The 16,188-nt window shown below is 34.9% G+C and overlaps 1 pseudogene; it reads left to right on the top strand.

Moving 5' to 3' along the window:
- The first annotated feature begins 12,591 nt into the window (after positions 1-12,591).
- Positions 12,592-12,715, top strand: LOC117695642 (small nucleolar RNA SNORA17; annotated as a pseudogene).
- Positions 12,716-16,188: the final 3,473 nt, after the last annotated feature.

Here is a 16,188-nt window from a genome sequence, read left to right on the forward strand (position 1 = left end):
GGCCCCTAGTTGTCCCTCAAAAGAGGAATGGATACAGAAAATGTGGTACATTTACACAATGGAATACTACTCAGCTATTAAAAACAATGAATTCATAAAATTCTTAGGCAAATGGGTGGAACTGGAAAATATCCTGAGTGAGGTAACCCAATCACAAAAGGACACACATGGTATGCACTCATTGATAAGTAGATATTAGCCCAAAAGTTCATAATACCCAAAGTATAATTCACAGACCACATGAAGCTCAAGATGAAGTAAGACCGAAGTGTGGATTCATTGGTTCTTCTTAGAAGGGGGAACAAAATACCCAGGGGAGGAGATACAAAGTATGGGGCAGAGACTGAAGGAAAGGTCATCCAGAGACTGGCCCATCTGAAGATCCATTCCATATACAGAGGGACCCATGGGTCCAGCCCCCTATGTAGCAGAGAATGGTCTTGTCAGACATCTATGGGGAGAGAAGCCCTTAGTCCTGTGAAGGCTCAAAGTCCCAGTGTAGGGGGATGCCAGGACAGTGAAGGGGGAGTGGGTTAGCAGGTGCTCATAGAAGCAGGGGGAGGGAGGATGGGATAGGAAGTTTTCAGAAGGGAAACTAGGAAAGGGGATAACATTTGAAATATAAATAAAGAAAATATGTAATAAAAATAAAAAATGGATGAAAGAAGGAAATGTAGAAAATGAGTGCAGATTAGAGAGCCTGTGTGTTGCTGATGGCCATGTCAACAATTCCAAAGCCACTGCCCCATAGGAAATTGGCAGTCTTTCCCTTTGTCAAGACACAGAGGGATGGCAAAACCTTCTTTTGGTGCAAGTGAGTGTGTTGTTAGTGTGTCCATTCTAGCTTTTTTCACTACCTGGATACTCACTTTTGGAGATTGTTACAAAGACTGCTCCAAATTGAGTTTCATTAAACCTGAGCCCTTGATTCAGCTATATGTCATAAACTTCAGCTATATAGAGTAGCCCCACCTCTTCATTTTACTATATAAAATAAACACAGTGCACTTCTGGGATACTGTGTCTTCTTCCTAACTAAGCCAAGACCTTCAAATCCCAGCTTTTCTGTGTGCATTTTCTCTATTCACTAGCAAACCCCATTAGATCAATTCCTCGAGTTGTACAGTGCATAGCAGTTTTTGTTGTTATCAATTGTTTTCACATTTGATGTAATGAATCTAGTCAGTCTCAAACCCTGTTTTTTATTGCTAATTCTTTTGGCTTTGACTTGTAGTTAGGGCATTTCAAACGTGGTTGCTTGATGTTTCTCAATAATTTCAGATTACTTCTACTTGGCCTTTATTTTTAGCCTTTTCCTTTCAATTTTGTGTCAATGAAAGCCTCACCAAGGAGGTCTCTCTCCACATTCTTATGTAATCACACATATGCTTGCTGGATATTTTAGGCAGATGTGATTTGCACTATTATCTATTGTCTTAGTTTTGTGTCAGAACAAGCTGGGCTCTGCATCCATGGTTCTTGTGAATGATATTTTGCAGAAAAAACAAATGACATTCGAAGTTTGTTTGTATTTTTAATGAGTCTTTCATGTTGTAGAATGAGTGTGTGTTTGTGTGCATATGCTTTTGTGTGAGTTTGTGTGTGTGTGTCCCTCTGAACCCTTTGTTTAGACCTTTAATCTTTTTAAAATTTTATGCAGTATATATTTTTCACAATCTTTACTTCTACCAAGCCTTCCCCAAACATGCCTACATCCCTAGCACCCTACCTACCCAACTACTTGTCCTTTTTCTCTCTCAACAAGAAAAAAATCATAGAAACATAAAACCTCAAAAGAACCACAAAGCCCTAATAACAATTGCACAGTCTAAATATTCTAAAAGTAAAAAAAAAAAGGATTTAAATGGAGTTATCCATTTAAATTATAATTGCTGAGAAAATATATTTAAACATCATAACCTTCTAAGTAAAATGCCCAGCATAGGTTTAAGCATGGGTTAAATCTTGTTGAGTCATCAATGAAAGGGGTCCCATAGATACCTACTAAAAACTGTAATAGGATACTATCAAGGCTATTGGTTACATTCCAAAACCTGATATTAATGCCCTATTCCTGAAGACGTTGAATATAGAGTCATTGAATATGAAGAAATTGAGCCAACTAGATTTTCCAACTAGAAATTTGTAATTGTCCAACTAGAAGCTTTACCTCTATTGATAAGCGTTCATAGTGCTGTAAGACACTGTCCATGCTACCAGATTTAAAAAATCTGATTATCAAACTTATCCAACTAAAAGTGTTGGTAACTAGAACAGTGACCTTCTTGATATATGCCCTGATACAACAGTGGCTCAAATGTAATTTGGTCAACAATCTACTTTTCTTTAAATTGCATTTATGGCTTCCAGTCTGGGCCTGAGCACTGAGCAGATCCCAGGTGGCAGATTTGCCCCCAATATCACAAAACCTAGAGGAAGTGGGGCTACCAGGAACTCTAACCTGGGCAGTATCTTAGGTAAGAAGACAGCAATGCGGGCCCCAAACAGGGAGTAACTGGAACCCATAAGGACCCAGAGAGGCACTCCTGGGCTGGAGCACTGAGCAGATCTTGGGCCCCAGCTCTTACCCCAGTAGTAACACCCACCCCACACAGTTCTGATACAACCAAGATAATAGGAAAGGCAGGCTCCAGTCAGAGACAGGGCAGGTAGCACTAAGGAGATACAGATGGCAAAAGGCAAGCACAAGAACATAAGCATCAGCAACCCCAGGTACTTGGCATCATTAGAACTTAGTTCTCCCGCACAAGAAAGTCCTGAATTGCCCATATCACTAGGAAAGCAAGATTCAGATTTAAAATCATTTCTAATGACAATGATAGAGGACTTTAAGGAGGACATAAGTAACACTCTCAAAGAATTTGAGGAGAACATATGTAAACAGGTAGAAGCCCTTAAAGTGGAAACACAAAAATCCCTTAAAGAATTACAAGAGAACACAACCAAACAGGTGAAGGAATTGAACAAAAGTATCCAGGACACAAAAATGCAAGTAGAAACAATAAAGAAATCACAAAGGGAGACTACCCTTGAGATAGAAAACATAGGAAAGAAAAATCAGTAGTCATAGTCACAAGCATCAACAACAGAATACAAGAGATAGAAGACAAAATCTCAGGTGCAGAAGATACCATAGAGAATATTGACACAACTGTCAAAGAAAATGCAAAATGCAAAAAATTCTTAACCCAAAACATCCAGGACACAATGAGGAGACCAAACCTAAGGATAATAGATATAAATGAGAGTGAAGACTCCCAACTTAAAGGATCAATAAATATCTTCAACAAAATTATAGAAGAAAACTTCCCTAATCTAAAGAATGGGATGCCCATAAACATACAAGAAGCCTATAGAATGCCAAATAGACTAGACCAGAAAAGAAATACCTATTACATAATAATCAAAACACCAAGTGTACAAAACAAAGAAAGAATATTAAATGCAGTAAGGGGAAAAGGCCAAGTAACATATAAAGGGAGACCTATCAGAATTACACCAGACTTCTCACCAGACACTATAAAAGCTAGAAGATCCTGGACGGATGTCATACAGACCCTAAGAGATCACAAATGCCAGCCCAGGCTACTATACCCAGCAAAACTCTCAATTACCATAGATGGAGAAACCAAGATATTCCACAACAAAACCAAATTCACATAATATCTTTCCACAAACCCAGCATTACAAAAGATAATAGCAGGAAAGCTCCAATACAAGGAGGGAAATTATACCCTAGAAAGAGCAAGAAAGTAATCCTCCTCCAATAAATCCAAAAGAAGATAGCCACACAAAGATAATTTCACCTCTAATAACAAACATAACAGGAAGCAACAATCACTGTTCCTTAATATCTCTTAACATCAATGGACTCAATCCCCCAATTAAAAGACATAGGCTAATGGACTGGATACATAAACAGGACGCAGAATTTTGCTGCATACAGGAAACCCACCTCAGTGACAAAGACAGACTCTACCTTAGAGTAAAAGTTTGGAAAACAATTTTTCAAGCAAATGGTCCTAAGAAACAAGTTGGAGTAGAAATTCTAAAATCTCCAGCCTGAGAACACAAAGGGGGGGGACTCATGGCTCCACCTGTATAGGTAGTTGAGGGTGGCCTTGCCAGGCATCAGTGGATGTGGACAGCCTTGGTACCTGAAAGTTTGGATTCCCTAGTGTTGGGGAATTTCAAGAGCAGGGAGGTGGAAATGAGATGATGGTAGGGGCACACCCTCATAGTAACTGGAGGAGTGGGGATGGGGTAAGGAGTTAGGCATCAGTGGAAGTGGAGGGGCTTGGTGCCTGAAAGTTTGGATTCCCTAGTGTTGGGAATTTGAGATCAGGGAGGCGAAAATGGGAGGATGGTGGGAGCACACCCTCATAGAAACTGCCAGAATATATGGATTAAACATGACAGAGGCAGGCCACCAGAAGACTAGATTCCAGAATTCAAACAAAAAATTATCTTGATACTAAAATTTGTTTTAGGCATCGTATATTACAGAATACACAGTCTTGGTGTATCTATTCATTAAGTGAGCTGAGCAGACCTGCTCGAACCTCTGATGTCCTGAAATTCCAGCTGGATGCAGTGAAGACACAGATGTCAGAGGCTTATCAGTTTACTCTTCTTGTCTGTGGAGTTTAGTTTCTCTGTTGATAGGAATACATTTCGAATAGACTTCAATCATCAGTTCTTCATGTGTTGGAGGGGATGGCATTCTTCATGTGTTTTTCTTTCCTTTTAAAGATATAAAAGTTCAAATGTACCCCACAGGAAACATATTGTACCCCATTTCCCCCAATAATGAATGAAACCTTAGGAAATTTCTTTTGTAAAAATATAAATAGGAAAAATCTAACTAGAAATCGTTGACTCCCTGGTGCTCAAACTAAATTTTTCTCTGGCTTATTGCAATAAGCTTTGTATCCTACCTAGTATTCTACCTGGGGTACCTTATTTATCTTAAAGGAACTGTACATTCCATATAGACAGCAAGAGGGTGTACTGTCAGGTCTCAGAATTTCTGCTCTACCATAATAATCAACTCAAGGCCTTTATGGATTATCATAAAACTTTTAAACTATTCTTCTCCATTTATATGGCAGCCTCATCTTCCTCTAGTGTTCTGTTACTGGTACACAAACCTGTGATCCCCACATTTCCATGGAGACATCTTTATTTTCTGAGGTATATTTTGCTATTCTGACAAACTCAAGAAGCATTATGATTTCATATATTGTCCATTGTATTTTGTAGTTCATTTGTGACGGATATTCTTTGTAGCTTTTTAAAATAAACAGCAAAAGCAAGAAGTCTGGACTCTTTTTCAAAGAATCATTGGGACCACTGGGTTTACCATAGATGGTAGAGTAATAATAACAGTGAACTCAATAGTTAGAAGTTTGTTGCACAAGTACAGGAAAAATTACTTTTATTTGTACAAAAATTGTAGTGTTAGAGGTGATGAAAATTGGACAGATTATAAATATATTTTGAAAGTAAAATCAATGGGATGCATTTACTGATTGGAGCAAAGGTATGAGAAGAAAGCAGTAGTTGACTATTATAAAATTTTGTTTTAAGAAAGTAGAGGATTGGACTATTATTTATTTAAATATCTAAATGTATTAAAAGTAGATTTTGGAAAAAGACTAGAAGGGATTTGGGGGGACTACATATTTAAGACATCTCTCAGATACTAAAGTAGGATATAAGAGCCTAAGGGTAAAAAAATTATATTCAAAGATGTCTGGATGAATGAATACATTTGATAGGTAGGAGAGTATAAAAAATATTTGAATATTGGGTGAGATGCCCAAGGGAATGTGCAGACATTAAAGTCAATTGTAAAGAAGGATGACAGAAAATTCCAATATAATTTGGTCAAAGAGTTGAGAAACAGGTAAAGGAGACAATAGTTACAGGTGACAGAAAGAATAAATAAATTCTAAAGTAAGAGAACTTGAGAGAGAATTTAAAAATTGACTCCATGAACTTCATATATGCTAAGTCTGTGATTTTGAATATTTGACTATATGCTAGTATAAAATTAAAACAAAATCGGTAGAAACTATACTTGAATTTTTAGCTCAGATCTTTCTCTTGGCTGGTAGTTCACTGTTTATAAGGCTGGGTAGCATAATCAAGCTACTGATGCTAGTCAGTAATGTAATAATATAGCAAACAACTGATGTTTTATAAGGTACTCTATTTCCACCATTTTTTATTTCATACTGTTTTTGTTTTATCTCTTATTTACTACTATAGGTTAATATACATATTTTTGAGAAATTTTTAAGGTATGATATAGTAAACTATGATGTTTTTAGGGAATTCATATTAAATACATTTTTCATTTTTTATATTTTCAACTTACTATAGAGTTCATTTAAAACTTAACCATATTTTTAAGTAACATCTCTTGATAAAGTACTGCTTTTAGTTTAAGATGATGTCTGAGTACTGAACAGTGCTCCTGATTAAAGAGATGTTGATTGGATATTACTGGCAAATTATATATTTTACTCTGTTCTGAGTAGAGATATATTATACATAGTGAAAGGAAGAGAGATGGTAGTATAGGAATTGAAAGCAGATGAATAATAGCAAGACAACCATGTGGGAGGTTTTTATGCTGTGTAAATTAAGAAAATATAAAAGTAGGATCAACATAGCATAAAATTTTAAGTAGAAGAAGGCATGAACATATGTATATAAATAGAAGATAAATAAACTGGCCAGATTAGCCAGCAATACCAAAGGTTTTCATAAAGATTTTGTATTAGATAAATGTCAGTGGAAAAACTCACAATGTTATTCAGCTTCTTTATATAAAGTTTCTGATTCAAACTGCTTATGGAAAATGTGCATTCTATGTCATTGATAGTTTATTGTTTCACATCTAAGATTATTCAGTCTCATTGATCTAGGCCATATATATATATTATATGTCTTAAGACAGAAAAGAAGAGTTTGAGGTTTGAGGTGTCATACCTCACATAATAATGCCCCTTATGGACATTGAAGATTTCTCCTAAGTGTCTGCCTCTTGAAGATACAGAACACTTTCCAGTAACACCACCCTGGAGACTATACTTTTCATAATTGGACTCTGAAGATACCTTATGCATATTTAGACCATAACATTGAGAAATTCAAATATTACTGAAGATGAATAAATTTCCTTTTCTCAATGAAATAGTTTATGACTAGCCATTCTCTTCAGCTCTTTGCACAAATAGCAGCCTTTTATTTATCTTTCATTTTTGAATCATGGTCTTGGCACACAGCTCATACTTGTTTCAAACTCACAGTACTCCTATTATTCCAGTATTCTGAGCATTAGCAGAACAGGCCTTCATTGAATATGTGGCTATATTTTCATTCTTTTGAATCTGTGCTTCCTTTTTGATGTGTTTTCACCAATTGAATGAAACAGAAATAAGATTATAGAACATATTAAAAAGTTTGACTCTCACTTTTTCTCCTTTAGAACACAATTGCAATGTAAATATAACCACAATACTGTTTGGAAATGAGTGACTCTATTAAGAAATTGGAATAGTATATAATAATGATTGCTGGTAGTAATCATATCAGGTAAATATCAGTCCTATTTGTGGGATGCAAAGAAAGAACAATTCCAGATCTAACTAGATAAAATTATCAACCAATAAAATCATGAGTAAATAACTTATTATATATATATATATTCAATATGTATATATATAAAATTTATGAGTTTTACAATCTAGTGGGTTTTTGTTTGACATTTCACATATCCATAATATACTTAGATCACATTCAATCCCCTATTGCCATATTATTCCTCTAATACAAACACTACTCTATCTTCTATGTCAAGTCCTATTAAACTTTCATATATTGACCTTGTTATTATTCTTTTTTCATAACTATTATTGCTACATACATACATTCATGTAAATACATAAATGCAATGTACTGACTCTTTTTAGTTTTGCATATATTTTTTTGAATGTTGAATCTTATACCTAAGATTCAGGGAACATCTCTAAAGTGGGAGAAAAAAGTTTGTAATAGCCAGAGGAATAGGGTATTTTCTGTGTGATTCCTGTATGGGACAGAAAAGATCCCATGAGATCTCAATAATATGGTAGCCTAAACAAGACGTGTACAATGACAATACAACTTGACTATGAGAAAACCCTGATAATTAAGGTTCTAAGTAGTCTGCCATGTTCAGATAGTTCATCTGAGCTCCACTCAAAATGGAAGGCTTCATTTTCATAGCAGAGCTTTCCTCTTCTCAGACTGATCTGGGAGCCTGATGTACATTCTACCTGAAGAATGTTCTATCACCCTTGGCAATATTACAGGTTCAACTTCCTGGAATGTCTCCCTAGAACCTTAAACCTCAGCCAATGAAACTTCACCATAAGAAAAATCCCTTCCCACTTTCCAAGGATTATATAGTCCTTGTCCACTCCAGACACACCAAGGGAAGTTATGAACTATAAGTTCCACTCCATCCTTCCCTATTTGGTTTACAGCAGAGCCTAGACACCACAGGAGAAGAAGTGAAAAATGGTTGACATTTCAAAATGGATTAAAGAAATCTTACAAGACTCCATCCCTAGATGAAAAGCTACACACAAAGACTTTTTGGAGTGGGAGAATTAATCCTTCCTAGTGATGAGGCACCTAAGTTCTTACCCAACATTGATTTCTTATTTTTTCAGACCCAAGTTTGTATTTCTTGTCTAAAAGGTGTAAAAGTAAATACCCTCACTCAAACATTAAGTCATAGCTTAAAGACCTCAAATACAATTTTGAAATATTAAATAATCTAGTATTTCTTAAATAAAGTTAGAATAAATTTCTGAAATAAAGCTGCTAATGGTCTTAGTAAACTAGTTTGGCAACCTATCATATATGGGTACATAGTAGCTAGTATTACTGTTTTAACATCACATAAATTTTTGTGACCCTTTTCCACATTTTCATTTAAAATATATTAGAAACTAAATAAAGAAAAACTAGGAATTCAGTGTGGTCTGTCTATACATTGTTATACCTCTCACTAAAATTAATCAATTATGCTATAAAATGGAATGGACTTTAATGTATAATTACTCATGCTAAAATGGGGGGGGATATTCTTTGCATAAGAAACAAAATGAGATATAAGTTACAACAAAATTATATCATATTTTTGTCTTAATTACCCTGCATGTTAGTGATGCAGATAATATTTTCTATATCTCCTTTCTATTTTTGGTGAATGCTTCTGGTAAGAAATTTTACTAACAGGTGAAGAAAACAAAGAGATTCTGTTTTTCTCATTTGTAAGTACTCATTAATTAAAAACATAACTAGACTGATGGTCGACAGATGTCAAATGCTACAAATAGGTGTGTTTTTTAAACACATTTTTTGTTTTATTTTGTTTACTTTGTCTTTGTTTATAAACTATTTTGGAGAAAATGTTTTATTTTGGTGTACATATCTTTTTGTTGTTATACAATACCTTCCATTCTGAGTGATATATACCCTTTTATTGTCTCTCCCTAATTTATTTATGGTAATTCAAATTATAAGTATATGAAAATTTTAATGAACATTATTCAAATTCTGTTTTTATTATTTATAATTTACTCTGTTTTATTTATTTTCCTAAAATGCTTTTTATTTTTTGATTTAAAATATATTTCAATGACATTCAATAATTTATTTTTTATTGTAAGTGTCTGGACTATATTATAATTTTCCTTAATAATCTCATTTCTACTTTCTCAAATAATATATATATATATTATTCCCCCCGAATTTTATAAAATAATTCATTTTGAAACAAATTAGTTAAATCCATCAAATCTCAGTTTTTAATATAACTATGCATGTTGCATTTACTACACTATAAAGATTCAAATGTTACAAATAGACTAAATAATGCTACCTTCCTTTTTCTGTCTTAGCATTTGTATTACTGAAATAGCACAACATTGTCACAAACAACTTGGGGAGGAAAGAATTTATTTCAACTTCAACTTTCAGGTATCAGTCCATCACTAAAGGAAGTCAGGGCAGCAATTCAAACTGAGAGAGAACTTGGGACCAGGAACTGAGGCAGAAGCCATTTTTGAGGGTTACTTACTGGCTTTATTTCCATGAGTTGCTTAAACTTTTAGTCTTATATCATGTAGGACCACCTACCCAGCAGTAACACTACCCACAGTGAGACTGTACCTTCTCACATCAATCATCAATCAAGAAAACACAGTATGGTCCTGCCTACACACATATCTTAAATATGTATGTTTTTCAGTTGATATTTCCTTTTCTCAAATGAGCCTAGCTCATGTCATGATAACCTAATATATAGCCATACACTTTCTTTTTCCTTGTATCCTAAAGAAAATCAGTCCACATTTACTAATTATGTGATTTCTTACAGTTATTTTCTCACAGCATAATTTTAACGTGAAGCAATTTTCAAATTTATCCACTAAAGCAAATTGTATATCAGAGCAGTCTAGGTAAGTTAATGAAAAAGCAGAAATCTATCATATTCATTGTGATATCTCTCACATAAATTATTAACAATGTTGATATAAAATAAAATTTCATGAACATTAGATGGGAAGAATATTCAAGAGGTATTTATGAAGTAGATTTAGGGTAGGCCTAGAACCAATCAGTAAATTAAAATATTCACTTATGACCATGAACTACATTTTGAGATTAATGATATCTAAGAAAAGGCACATGTCTAGACACAGTCTCTATAGCTACTAAATACGACAATAGACAGCATTGTCTATTCAAAACCTTCTATTGTATGAATAATTCCTGTCATAAGACAGCTCACAGATTTGAAAACATTTTTAGTTTTTATAGATTTATAATATGTACCAGTAATAAAGTATTACTGGTACATATTATATTTATTTTTTACAGTTCACTTCGAACATGGAGCGTTACAAAACATTTGTCAAGCAAGCTAGTCTTCAAATTTAAAACACTAAAATCTTTCTCTCATATTATTTATTAAAATGTGGAGTACTTTCAACGTACTTTGATTTTACTCACTTTTCAAAAACCACACCAGATTGAGGAAGAATTAGAGCTTGGGAAAAATAGTAACTTCAGGAATAGAACATAAATTGCCACAGAAGACAAATAGAGATCATGTCAACAAATGTAAGTTTTTCTAGTATTGGGGAAACAATTATGACCTCCTTGTATTTCCTCTACCTGAGTGAAAGATTCATCATTGATTATCAGTTATAACATTCAGTTTTCAAATACTGACTTCCCTTTCCAATCTCCTTGATGCTCTATTTCTGGTTAAATAAACTGTGAATGTACATTCACGACTTTCAATTTACACAATAAGGGAATGAAAGCAATTTTCTTTAGACATTTTGAAGGCATTAGAGGAGTCCCCAGCTTATCTTTCCTCCTGTACTCTATAGGCTTCTAGAGCATTGAGGAAACTACTCGACTTCATATCCATTCCAATATGTAGTTTCACTCAATTTTTTTTTGTTTTTAGTAGTGGGAACTTTTTCATCTTATTTTCATTTTAATGTCATAAAATTTTAAAATGAAGTTTCTATATAGAATTTTTTTAGCTATTGGGAATGGTATACTGCAGACATTAAATTTGGCAAATTAAATCTCATATCAGCTGTGAGATATATTCCTCCATTATTTGTTCCACTATTTTGGTTAAATTTTTATATTAGTATTCTAAGACATTGATATTTCTCATTTGGTTTATATCTCTAAATCCTGTAATTTACTTTCTAAGCAAATCCACACCTATTTTCTTCACCTCATAGGATATTTTCACAATGAGAGACGTAAACAGAACTCAAATAAGAGTATGATCATAAAAGAAGAATATAATTAGTAAGTCTGAGAGTGTGTTTAAGATTTGAACTGTATTCTAATAATTTAAAAGTTCAGATAAAAGACTTAATCATAAATATTGAAACATTAGTTCATGAAATAGAAAATTAATATACTTAACCTTAACATGGAATGTAAACATCTATATGTATTTTTTACTATACATAAAAGAAAAATAAGAAGACTGGTGCATTTGATTAAACAGCAAGTTCTGAAGAAAATACTGTCGATTTTCATGCTATGTTATATATTGAATTGAAACTAATATATACATATCCTTTATATATCATATATATGGTATATAAAGAAGTCTTGGAAATCAGCGTAAAAGTACAAATAACACTCCATAGATGAAGAATGGAAACAGACTTGTTGAAAAAAATACAGGGGCCTAGAGAGGTGTATCAGTGAGAATATACTTGCTGTTCTTCTAGAACAACCAACTTTGGTTCCTAGAACCTCCTGCAAGAGGAATTTAACCACCTTAACATCAGTTGCAAAGCATTTAACATCAGGCAAGTACTTTATGTCTATGTCAGTCAAGCATGACATAAACAGTCATGCAGGCACACATACACATAAAAGATAAATGTATCTTAACAAAATATAAAATTAAAATATAAATATAAAATATAAAATTAAAAATAAAACAAACAAACAAAAAAGAAAATAGCCCTTAGAGGCATTCATTGTAGATAAGGCTGCTGTGTCACATGTACAACAGTAGGTGGCAGAGAGGAGAGAAGCTATGTTTTTTCTAGGTGAATATATGAATGATTAGTAGTTTAACACTCCCTGATAAAAAGGAGAGCCTGAGATAATCACCAAGCATGCACCACGCTGGCCCTTACAGGTTCCCAGGGAAGAAACAAGAAAAAGTCTAGAAAAACCCTGCCTTGCACAGCAGGTTCAACACAGGTCTGGAGGTATGGCAGACAACCCCAACCCAATGCCATAATGCCCAAGCAGGGCATCACACTCCTGAGACCACTTCTGAGATGACTCCAGACACTCAGATACCCCCAGTGCCACTAAAAGGATCAAATAAGTGGTGGGTAAGTGGAAGAGAAAGAGAAACAGAAGGATAACATAACAATGAGAGACAAAACTGGAGACTCCAGTGTAGTGAGGAACACTCTGATGTGAGTAGCTCATGATACCATTTGAGACCATGGTAGGTCCTGGCCTGTGCTGCCACCAGGGAGCTCATCTGGGTCTGTGGCCCCGTAGTAGCAAGGGTCTGTTACCACCAAAGGCCAGGTAGATCTCCGTGATTTGTTTTGGCATACTACTGACATATTGATGTCTGAGGCCTATACAGAACTAGTCACACCCTTTGCCTGGGCATCATGGTAGAGATGGGGCTGGTGACATGACAGTAAAGAAGATGACCTTTCCCCTAGCCAACTGCAGTGTACAAGTGAGCAGTTGTGCATATTGTAGGAGTTGCAGTTCAGCAGGCCAAATGATATGAGCATGAGGGAGCTGGCACTGCAATTCCTCTTCCATAAGATAGCATGGATGAGGGAGAGATATACTCTTTATCCCTTGCCCCTTGCCAACAGTGGCAGGTGGGTAATCTGGTCCTTGGGTCATGATAGCAAGAGAACTGTCCCTGCCCCTCACCTGCTACAGCTCTTGGGAGAGTAGTTCCTGTAGCTCCCTTGGGCAGCAAATAGATCTGACCCTGGTGGCAGGGATGTAAGGTGCTGGCCCAAGGGAGTGATCATGGGAGAACTGTTACCACCACTGTTTTCAGTGCATTACATTGAGCATGAGAGAGATATCCCCCATGTTGCACCTTGCCATGCACAACAGGAAGATCATAATTGCAGGAGAGCTGGTCGTGTTCCTCACCTGCTGCAACACTCAGGAGAGTGACTCTGCACCTTGCCTGGTCAGCAATGCCCTGGTTGTAGAGGTTGTGGGTGAGCCAGCTCCCAGTGCATGAGAGAGACAGCTGGCTGACCAGATCAGATACCCCTCATGCCCTAATCCAGGGCTTTGAATTGGTCTACCCAAACATCTACTCCATTGATGAACTCCAGGAATGCATGAAGGGCTCAGTCCTACAGATCCATGATTATAGGATCTCCATGATACTGGGCAACAAAAGAATATCCAAGAGGAGTCGTAGTGAGGTTCCAGTATTGATAGATTAGGAGTTATTTTTTTATTACTGTGATAAAAAACAAACAAGAAAACAGAGACTTATAAGCTAATCACTTAATTGAGTTCATGGTTTCAGAAGGTTATTGTACATAATGGTGAACTAAAGGCATGGTGGCAGGAAGAGTTGAGAATTCACATCTTGATCTACAAGTAAGAAGCAAAAAGAAAACAAGAATGCAATTCCCATCAATAATATATCTCCTCTAAAAATAATCTAATCTTCATGAAACAGATTCATCAACTGAGGAATAAGTATATAAACATGTAAGCCTATGGATGGTTTTCTCACTCAAAGTACCACATCCACTGATCACTAGGATCATAGACATTTTTTATTTCTTCTATTTAATGTGCATATTTTACTATTTTCTAATAAAATAGGGGCTGTAAATTTAAAAGAGTTTAAGGAGGGGACTATAGGAAGATTTGGAAACAAAAAATAAAGAAATGAAGAAATTATAAATTCAAAAATAAATACATGAAATTAAAAAATTATGAAATTTCAGAAAGTATCATTAGTGTTTTTGAATGTCTTTCTGGCATTATTTTTATTTATACCTGCCATTAACTTAGAAATTTAATTAAGAAAATACTAAAATATTTTCTAAGAGTAATCTGACTATGTTCAATGCAGTGTATTTTATAATAAAAATTTATAAATAGTGTTTTTGAATGCCTTATTAGCATCTGTTTTATACAAATACCTCTTATATGTAAATGTAAAATATCAATAAAATTATATATTAAAGATACATGGACATTTATGATAATATATTTGTAACATTCTCCTCTTTTATAGGTATAACAGTACTTCAATAATACAGTAATGCTTTAAAGAATTATTGACAAGAACAGTCTTTCATTTGCCTCAAATACTTATACTCAGAATGTAAAAGGATATCACTATCTCAGATATTTGCCTTGTTTGACTGTTTTTTTAAATTCTTTCTAGAACTTAATGTGTGTTGTATTATTATTTGAAGTGAAGTCTTAGAGTAAATGATTAAGAGTACTTCCAATTCATAAGTAGATTAGTGTCTTATTAAGAGTCTGGAAAGTACTATCTTAGAACTTATTTGCCCATCTTCCCTTCATTTTTTTTTGTCAGTAAATAATGTTTACCCATTCCGGAGAATGCTTATTGGTGCAATAGTGGCATGAATAATATGAGAGTGGCCAAACAATTTTTAATTGTATATGCAACCTAATTCATGAGATGAAACCTATAGTTGATACTGTTATTAATGTCAATAACCAAATACTTATTAGATCATGGGTCTTATTGAAAAGTATACTATTATTACTTTGCTTAAGGAACATAGCAACCAAAAAATGCCTACTCTCATCTTGCTCTACCAATAGGCTAGTATATCACTAAATCCTTATCAAAGAAGCTTCTTCTTTCAGGAGATGATAATTACCAACAGAGATACAGAACTGACAAAGTGAAGATAGTGAAAGACTTCAGAGCACTCTGCTCTAAATGGAAATTCTCCATCACATTCCTCCATTCAAGTCTCAGGAAATGGGTGAAGAAAGATTGTAATAGCAAGATGTGGGAGATTACTGCAAAGAAATAACCCTTTTCAGATATCACAGGGTGGGCAGGTGTATACATGAATTGACACTGTGATAGTGAGCATAATATCTGTACAAGTGCAAGTCAGACAAAACCTCGGGATGGAGCAGAAGTGGAGGCACATTTCTACTCTTATCCAAAAAGCTATTTGTAATTGATAGCTTTGGAGGGATGGAAAAATCAATCTTCATCAGTAAAGTGACTCTGGGTATACCAATCACATTCCAGAGCAGTTCAGATTCTCATGAATAGAATCTCACAAACAGCAAAAACCAGAGCACTCTGTCTGTCTGTCTGTCTGTCTGTCTGTCTGTCTGTCTGTCTGTCTCTCTCTCTCTCTCTCTCTCTCTCTCTCTCTCTCTCTCTCTCTCTCTCTCTCTGTGTGTGTGTGTGTGTGTGTGTGTGTGCTGTGTGTATGTGTGTATAATTAGAGGAAACCATGATGTTGGGTGAGTACAGATGTAGGAGCTGATCTAATCTGGGAGTAGTTGCAGGGAAGAGAAAGCATGTTATAA

Source organism: Arvicanthis niloticus, chromosome X, assembly GCF_011762505.2.
Source record: "Arvicanthis niloticus isolate mArvNil1 chromosome X, mArvNil1.pat.X, whole genome shotgun sequence".
NCBI lineage: Eukaryota > Metazoa > Chordata > Mammalia > Rodentia > Muridae > Arvicanthis > Arvicanthis niloticus.